The sequence below is a fragment of the Strongylocentrotus purpuratus genome, unplaced genomic scaffold (genome assembly GCF_000002235.5).
Source record: "Strongylocentrotus purpuratus isolate Spur 01 unplaced genomic scaffold, Spur_5.0 spur5_scaffold_14, whole genome shotgun sequence".
Taxonomy (NCBI): domain Eukaryota; kingdom Metazoa; phylum Echinodermata; class Echinoidea; order Camarodonta; family Strongylocentrotidae; genus Strongylocentrotus; species Strongylocentrotus purpuratus.
In genome coordinates this window covers 16,526,844-16,536,665 of record NW_022145599.1, presented here as the reverse complement: position 1 = coordinate 16,536,665, position 9,822 = coordinate 16,526,844, and the positions used below count along the sequence as shown (strand labels likewise).

General features: G+C 40.7%; 1 long non-coding RNA gene across 1 annotated transcript; it reads right to left on the bottom strand.

The window, feature by feature from the left end:
- Positions 1-1,010: 1,010 nt before the first annotated feature.
- On the bottom strand, positions 1,011-6,207 carry LOC115923507. The gene is made up of 2 exons (XR_004063922.1): positions 5,688-6,207; positions 1,011-1,734 (listed from the first exon to the last, which is right to left on the bottom strand). It is a non-coding gene; the product is annotated as an uncharacterized LOC115923507 (long non-coding RNA).
- Between the last annotated feature and the right edge of the window lie 3,615 nt (positions 6,208-9,822).

The window sequence follows — 9,822 nt, the reverse complement described above, 5'->3', positions numbered from 1 at the left end:
ATCCAAACTATACAATTATACCCATTTAAGAATTCATTGAGTAACAACAATCCAGCCATTACTAGTTTTCCTAAGTACCACTTACAAATATTGTGTTGTGACAAATATATCCAACTAGTCAAACAGCTAAAGACACCCTGGGTTACCGATGAATTTGTTAGTTTGTCTCATGAGAGAGATAAGCTTAGCAAAAAGGCTGATAAATCAAACCATCCACAAGCTTGGAGACATTTTAAAACCTGCCAAAATCATGAAAACAGCCTGAAAACTACCTAAAAGAAGGCATATTGTCATCGGCAAATCTTATCTAAGAAGAGTAACCCTTCTGAATTGTGGAAAGTTCTCAAGATTCTTACCCCTAACTCAACACATGGTGAATTAACCCACTAGCTTAAACCTACGTACCCTACATGCTTGTTCTGAGACTGAGCCGCTCATATTTGCCAATGCTTTCAATCAGTTCTTTGCATAAATTAAGAGTTAGACTGCTTCCAAATATCCTCTACAGAATATCCACCTTTCTTTTGAAAATCAAGCTGACATTGCTCAAAATGGCTTTTCTTTGGTTGATGTGACATAATATTTTGTGCTTAAAGAATGACAATCTGTAAAAACTTATGAGGCAACAGGCTTTATTAGAGAAAACCTCACCCCAAGAAATAACTTTGACTTAGAGATTTATTAGATTTTCTTGATAACGTGACGTACTATGTGAAGTCGTTTATCAAGTAAATGTATTCAAATTTATGGATGCTTCTTTCCCAGACGTGTGTGGTGATGAAGCATTTCATTTTACCTGCTATTATCCTTTGTACTACAATTGCCAGAATGCAAATTGCATAAATAAGTTGGTGCTCTTCTGGGGTCAAGGTTTTTCATGTCATGCTAAAAGCCTAAAAGGCATCACATCATGCCAAGAATATCTTCATTTATATATCTCTTGTAAATTTTCATAAGGAACAATTTACATCAAATGGCAGGAATACATCTCATTTTTCAAAATACCTTCACTTATTCTTTGGGGTGAGGTTTCCTTTAATTATAGGTTATTAAAATTGGCTGCACCTATCAACAAAAAAACAATCACCAAACTTTTTAATCTATCTCTCTAATTAGGAGTAATTCCTGAAGAATGGAAGCAGGCCAGGATTACCCCCATTCACAAATGTGGGAACACAGACAATGGAATACAATTATACAGTATACAGATGTGAATATCATCTGATAACGATTCTACCAACAATCATGAAGGTGTTTAGAAAAGACTGTGCACACCTAGTTTACATGACTATTTGTTGGATTCGGACTTGCTTACTCTTACCAATTCATGTTTCCGGAAGGGTTATTCCACTAATACTGCATTGGCATATGTTAGTGACTTCTTATACAGTAATATGGATAGTGGTAAAATAACGGATTTGATTTGATTCCGTGAACTACCGGAAGTTACTATACGCATACTAAAAAGATTTTAGAGATAAAATCATACTCAGAATACCACCCAAGAAGTTTTCAAATACTGGTCAACTGCGATAACTTGGAACAAGGGAAGCACACATCTGTGATTGCAGATAAGTTTGGCCTGTAAAGCTGAGCACTAAGTTTAACACCACTTGATAAGACGAAGAGTGACGGCTTGAAGACAGAACTACCAGATGACAGGCCTTATGCTGTTTGGTAAGAACGGCTCTGTGTACTCTGTACTCTGTGTACAAAATGGACATTTTGCAGGATCTGTAAAGAAACCATAATGAAACTCACATTGTCATAAACAAATTGTGTTATTTCAATAAAATCCAAACTAGTACGGATGACTTGCCTTATGAAATTGGTATGTATAAAGACTACAAGTTCACATTATTGATATCATTATCTTACACCTTTTTTGTATTCACTGCTGAAAAGAAGCGGACGCTACCTACTTGATCCGCACCTAAAAAGTTCACATTATTGATATCATTATCTTGCACCTTTTTTGTATTCACTGCTGAAAAGAAGCGGACGCTACCTACTTGATCCGCACCTAAAAACATGCAACCTTTCAGAGTAGCTATAGAGTGTAGCACCTCCCATGCGCATTTGTTCCCATGGTTGTGCACATTGTTGTACATGAAATGCCTAATAATCCTATGCTGTCTGATTTTTTTTCCGCTACCTTGTCATGTAACATACAGCCAACCCATTCACAGAAACAGTGCTGGTTAACAGTTTGGGTACACCCTAGATTTTGAAATGTGTTTTAAATTCAGTGTTTGTGTCCCACATACATAATTAGCTTGCTTGGGCTCTAAAAAAGATTGAAACCAGTTTCCATTTTTACCGGTATGTTTCTACATTGCACTAAAACACGATTTAGGTATGTTGAATTAAAAAAGTCCCTTCCATAGACCCTCCCCCCCCCCCCCCCAGCCTCAAACAAAAGTCTTTCCTGGGAGGATGATTGTCTGAGGTGAATGTCCGGGGGGGGGGGGTATTTGTCCTGGGGGTAATTGTCCCAATTTGAACAACTCAAGATCTCCCTTTCTAGCACGTGATGCCTAAAATTTTGGTAAGAAACCAGCCATGGATTTTTAAAGATGAAGAAGAAAATGTAAAAAGTTTACATCACACAATTTGCGATTAAATAGCTCACTTGGGCAATTGAGCTTGGAAACTTGATGGGCCTAGGTTAAAGCTAGTAACAAGAAATTTTTAATTTACAACAAAAATAAATGGTACAGTTGCAAAAGTAGGGAAAAATACACATTTAAGATATTTCAGCAACAACAAATTTAACACACATCTATGGAAGTGATTTAAATCACTGATTTTGACAAAATAAATGAATCAAGGTGATCTAAATCATCCCTACCCTTGATGAAACTAGGCTTTAAAATGACAAACAAAACCTTCTAACCCAACAGCACCTTGGCAAAATTGCCAAATTTGCTTGGGCAAATGATGCTTTATGTATTAGTATCCAAAATACCTCACAGTAATATTAATTTTTTACATGTATTTCGGCATTGTGACAAACTAATGCCTCAGTCACACCTCTGCGTATGTTGCTGCGTATTGCTGCGCTCTGCGGCGTATATCAATACGCAGCCGTGCCCAGCAATACGCAGCAAATTTGAAGGTAGCAGTCACACTATTGCGTATCTAGCTCGTAGGTAGCTCATATGCCGCTCGTACAAAGACTGCCTACGGTTGCCTATGGCCACGCTATAGCTCATAGCAGTACGATTCAATACGCAGTTTGCTCGCCATGTTGCGTATGTAGCTCGTTTGCTGCTTTTTTGCTGCTCGTTAGCCGCTTGCACCAGTTGGTCTTGTTGCGTGTCCGCTTGCTTTAGCTCGTCTGTTGTTCGTACTGATGCGTGTCGGCTCGTGCTACAGCGTACCAGCTCGTTTGGGCTGCGGCATATGTAAAAATACTAGTCCTTTTGAGGGACTGGGCATAAACATCTATCTTCTGACGATTCTACATCTACAAGAAAATAAATCTGATGACAATAATGGCCCTGCAGCAGAGCTCTGCTTTGGTTCAGCTGGAAGAAGAGAGGTGAATGAAGATTATGAGCAAGGGAAGCTGCTGAATGAGCTGCATCAACAAAGTATCCCTCGGAGTTGTTGGGTGCGGTCCTGGATCTACTGGAGGAAGGACCAGGGACAATTCGACCAACTGATGAGGGAACTGGAAGACGAGGACCAAGAGGCATTCACGGACGTGTTGAGGCTAACCCTGAAATGTTTAAAGAGTTAGAGCAGAGACTACATGAAAGACTGGAGAAGTGGGACACCTTCTTCAGGAAAGCCCTCTTACCCGCACTGAAGCTGGCCAGGGTGACAGCTACAAGACACTAATGTATAGCTTTAGGGTAGCCCATAATACCATTTCACTCATGGTACGTGAGATATGCACTGCCATCATTGAGGAATACGGTGATAAGCTGGTGATGTGACCTACCAGCCCACAGGAATGAAAAGCAGTCACACAGGGCTTCGAAGGCTGCTGGAATTCTCCCCAAACCTTGGTGCTTTGGACGGCAAGCATGTTGCAATCAAGTGCCCTGAGGATAGTGGGTCAATATTTACAACTACCAGTGTTTCTACTCTATTGTACTCATGGCCCTGGTCGACGCCAAGTACAGATTTGTGTGGATAGATGTCGGAAACGAAACCTCTGATGCACAGCTCTTCAACTCGTGTGAACTAAAACAACGTCTTAAATCTGAAACCCTTGGAGTGCCTCTGCCAGAGCCTCTGTCCAACGATGATGAAGACATCCCCTACTTCTTTGTGGCAGACGAGACCTTCGCCATGACAACATGGCCAATGAAGCCGTACGCAAGGAGGGCTATGGCTAAACAAGAGAGAATTTACAACTACCGGCTGTCCCAGGCAAGGAGATTGGTGGAGAATGCTTTCGGCATTCCTACCAACCGATTTCAGTGCCTGCTGAGTACTGACCACTCTCCGACAAACCCCTTCAACCGTCAGGACCATGGTATAGGCAAGCTCCTTCTCTTGGTCACTTGAGAAGTTGACTAGGTCTTTCCGCGGCTTCTTCGCCATGTTCGTCTCGTGTTCACCCAGCGATGGTGACTCCGGAGCCGGCGGGGCGATGGGACCTAGGCAGCTTGACTGGCTTCGTCCTCGTCGTCACCCCCCCCCCCCCCTTTCGCTTTGGCTTTCGGCATCTTTTCAGTGTTCAGTAGTTGTATATTTTTCAACTGTTGACTGCAGTATGATTCCACCCACCCGCTATATTATTGCCGTATGACTATCAGCATATAGCGCTATAGCGTGTCGAAAGTGCTAGCAACATAACAGCAAACAGCTAAAGCAAACTGTACAAGGTAGACTCGCAGCGTGCATAGTGAAGGCAATTTTTGTGTTTTGCTGCTGCTGTGAGCGATGTGCGAGCAACAGCGCAACAATACGCGCAATCATGCATATAGACACGAGTTAAAGCGAGGTAATTCGTGCAGGAAACGCAGCTACACATGCTCCGAAAAAAGAGGTGCGTATGATTGCGTTTACCTGCGCTAAGCTACACGCTGTCGCTCGCATTCACTGGTTGCCACTCGTATCCGCTCGTATGCGATTTGACCTTGCGCGTTTTGCGATAGTTTAGAAATTTAAAACTAAGCGTAGCGACGCAGCGCACGCAGGCACATAGTAGTTTGCGTATTGAGTACGTAGTGAGCATGTTTTATTACGCGTTATTGGGTATGACTGCCTTTGTCTGCGTTCGGGTAATACCCAGCAATACGCAAGCCAAATACGCAAAGGTGTGACATTGAGGCATTGTAAGACATAAGTTGTGTCATGTTTTTCTAGACATTATTCTACACCAGATACTGTAGAGCAGGGTAGAGCAAGGAGAAAATATCTGCCTACCGGTAATTCCAATTGGACACATATTTTCTGGCTGATTTCAATACCCAAAAGCGCATGGACAGTTGTAACTCCTCCAAGTATTATAATTTCTATGAGATATTTTGGAAAGCTACATGTATGTACATTATTGTTTATGGAAGTAAAGGATGATTTACAGTTAATCTGGAACAATAAAAAAATGTGCTAAAGTATCATTCAAACATACCACTTTGTCTACAATCAAAATAAATTGGAAGACATATTTACTTAGGTTCAGTTGGAGAGAGAAAAAACATTATTTTCAAAAGGCCCAAAGTTCTTACATGCTCCGAGTCATCCATCTTCTATCCACTCAGAACTGATCTCTTGAAAATGGGTACATGGCATGGTCGATTCCTTGAAGAAGATCTCTAACGTTGAGGCACTGTGATTTAAAATACAGACAAATTGCTCATTATAAGACAGTCAAAAATAATGTCATTATGCTGATACGGTACATGACCGACAATATGTTACCATATTATTTGTATGGCATGGCTGCAGATAGACCTTAAATCAGTTTATTTGTTCTAGGAAATTGCCTTTTGTCAAAATCCAAATACAGTACCTAAAATCATGTGTTGGCTGACATTAATATATCAAAATAAACAGACAAACAAAAACAAAACATACAAACACTTACAAGAGTACATCCCATCAAGTTTATATCTATTTGTAAATCCATTACTTGTAAATAATACCAGTAAAAAAGAATTTAAATGGACAATGGATACTCAATTCAATACAATTCAGTTCACCAACGTAAGTGTATAATAGAGAGGGGTAAAGGCTAGATGATAATATGAAGTTAATATCCCCTACATGTAGTCTTAATAAACAATAATACAATAACAATAATACTCGGGGGGGGGGGGGGGGTTACAGCCCCCAGCTGCGTTTGCCAATGGCAGAGCGGTCTCTGTTATCACAGATGAAAGCGTGAAAAGATGTTGTATTTCAGTATCAATAACATGGATTAGGCCCGCCATGTGTATTGTATCGACAGAGAAAATACTAATCAACATTAAAAAAGACTCTCCGTTATGTAACCCTATTCTTGCCTTCCTTTATGAATAACTTGTATGGATGGCCTGGTGGTCTCCATCATTGGCGTAGATCCTTACTTGATACCTATTTTTGAGGGGGGATGAATGAATAGATCACCCCCTCCCCCCTGAACAACATTAAGTAATGATCTACGACACTGGTCTCCATTATCAGAAAGGAAAGGGGCACATATTGTAAAAAGGAAATTATCATAGGTGAAAAGGGGCACTGATGAGAATAAAAAAAGGGGCACTTATACTGAAGGATAAAGAGCAATATTTTAGAAAAGAAAAAGGGCATGTGTCAAAATAAGAGGGAAGTTATTAGAGGTGAAAAAGGACACTCATTAGTGATGAAAAGAGCACTTATCAGGAGGGGAAGGGGCATTTGTAAAAGTAAAACCAGTATCTCTCAGATTTGAATAGGGGCAATTATAAGAGGTGAAGGGGGCACTTATCTGAAGTGAAAAGGAGTAACTTCTCGTACCTGAAAAGGGATACTTACTAGAGATTAAAAAGGGCACTTTAAATGCGAATGGAAATGGACACATGTCAAATACAAAAGGGGCACTTATCAGAGGTGAAAGAACACTTTTTGGGTACTCTGAAAGTGAGGGGAGGGGGCATGGGTATATTGTCTGCAAGATTCAGACTAATATTCGCAAAATATGAATTAAACGCTTCTGCTTTTACTATCATTGAGCAGAACATTCCGTTTTTTTTTGCACTATCCACCAAACAGAAGGAATAGCATGTGTAATTCAGTACAATATCATCATAATCTTGAATTAACCAAAACTATTTAAGATATGCTTTACTATACACATTCCATAGATCCTGGTGGGCATGGGCTGCAGCACCTTCTCTTTGGAATACTTTACCATTTAATTTGAGAATCATAACTTCCTTAGAGACCTTTAAATCAAAGCTGAAATCTTATCTTTTTTAACGATACCTGTATTTGGCACTATGACACTCATCCAAACTCTCTCATTCTTTATATTTTTTTTGTGTGGCCTCGGAATAGAATTGTCTAGATAGACGGCACGATATAAATGCCTATTATTAATTTTAATGGAGATGATATCAGTCGATCTTTCTTCAATTTAAATTTACAAAATTTCCATCAAAGGTACGCATCAGATTGCACTATTTGAAGTGAAAAAATTGCAAAAGCTCCATACTGTGTCAAACTCAAGGCTCAAAATACACGGGGGTAGCGGGCGCTTGGCCCCTGTGAGCTTCATAATCGCCTCCGTCAGATTGCTCACAGGGACGATTGCAAATCTGGTGATTCCAAAAGACCAGCAAATAATAAACCTCGACCAGTAAATCAACCGAAAGCTATATTTAGTAAAAGGAAACCAGTTGGCGAGGAGGCGACTGCATGGCTTGGACCAGAAATTTCGTACAGAGGTAGGAGATCTGACCATTAGAGCATACAGTAACTGTAAAGTTGTAAGAGGGAAATAATACCGAAAATGATGAAATAGCAAAGAATTTAGGAGTATCATGGGTACCACCAATTCAATGGAAATTTGTATTAAAAAAAAAAGCCCCCGTCAGTACTAAAAGAGCCCCCGTGAGAAGGCTCACGGGGGCTCTTTTTTTGGAAGAGCCCCCGTGGAAAAAAAATTAATTTGAGCCCTGGTCAGACTGAAATCAGAGTTTTGTTTTCTCTTTATTTAATACAGAGCCTGTATTCAGCCCCCCTCCCCCATTCCAACTGAAATTAAAGATTTGTTCTCTTTTCTTTTATACAGAACATGTATTAGGCGAGCCCCACCCCCCCCCCCCCCCTCCCTCAACCTGTGGTTACACCAGTCACATTTCCCTACTCTTACTCGACTATGATATGTCTGACTTAAATTATAGTTTTGTTTTCTCTTTATTTAATAAAGAGCCTATTTTAAGCGAGCCCTCCCCCCCCAATTCCCCCCGTGGCTACGCCAATCAAATTTTCCTACTCTTTCTTGAATATTAGAGTTCCGACTAAATTGAAGGTTTGTTTTCTCTTTATTTAAAACAGAGCTTTGTTGGGGTAAACCCCTCCCCCATTCCTCATTTAATACAGAGCCTGAATTAGGTCTCACCTAATACAGGCTCAGTACTAAAAGAGCCCCCATGAGAAGGCTCACAGGGGCTCTTTTAGTACTGAGGGGGGCTCATATTTTGTACAAATTTCCATTGAATTGGTACCCATGATACTCCTCAATTCTTTGCTATTTCATCATTATCACTTATTTAAGTCAGCATTTTCCCTCTTACAAACTTACAAGTTACATATCTGTTACTGACTGTCATCCCGTCATGACAATCCCTCCATTTCAGCACATTAGTTCTGCACATTATTTCCTCCTCATTATTCGGAGCAACCTTATTCACATTCTTTCTTCACTTTAACCCTATTTAGCCCGGGCTATTTTGAAACTGCATAGCCCGGGGAGGGGGGGGCTTCTAAGGCCCCCCCCCCCTATGATCTCGGCGTGAAACGAAAATTTGCATACATGTCAAGTGAAGTGTATAGAATACTATGGTAATTCAATTTTTTTGAAAAATTCACTCATTTGCATATTTATGGTAATTTATGCAAATAAGGTCATCAAATTCACATTTTTGCCCATGAAACAGACATTATTCATATAAGCATTCTTTCTCACTACATATATTTGTTAGACCATTTGGAATGATAAAGAGTAGGAATGCGATTAGCGTAGCCACGGTGAAGAGGGAGGGGGGGGGGGGAGCTCACCTATGAAGGTAATGTATAAAATAAAGAGAAAACAAAGTAATTTCAGTCTGACTTTTTATGGTCGAGAAAGAGGGGGAAATGTGATTAGCGTAGCCATGGGTAATGGGTGGGGGGGGGGGGGGAGCTCGCCTATGAAGGTCATGTATTAAATAAAGAGAAAACAAAGTAATTCAGTCTGACTTTTTATGGTCGAGAAAGAGTTGGGAAATGTGATTGGCGTAGCCATGGGGAATGGGTGGGGGGGGGGAGGGCGCTTAATTCAGGCTCTGTATTAAATTGGAATGGGGGGGGGGGGGAAGGGCTCGCTTAATTCAGGCTCTGTATTAAATGGGGGGAAGGGGGGGAGGGGAGGGCTCGCTTAATTCAGGCTCTGTATTAAATAAAGAGAAAACAAACTATAAGTTTAGTCGGACGTATCATATTTGAGAAAGAGTAGGGAAATGTATTGGCGTAGCCACGGTGTGAAGGGGGAGGGGGGGGGGAGCTCACCTATGAAGGTAATGTATAAAATAAAGAGAAAACAAAGTAATTTCAGTCTGACTTTTTATGTCGAGAAAGAGTTGGGAAATGTGATTGGCGTAGCCATGGGGAATGGGGGGGGGGGGGGAGGGCTCGCTTAAT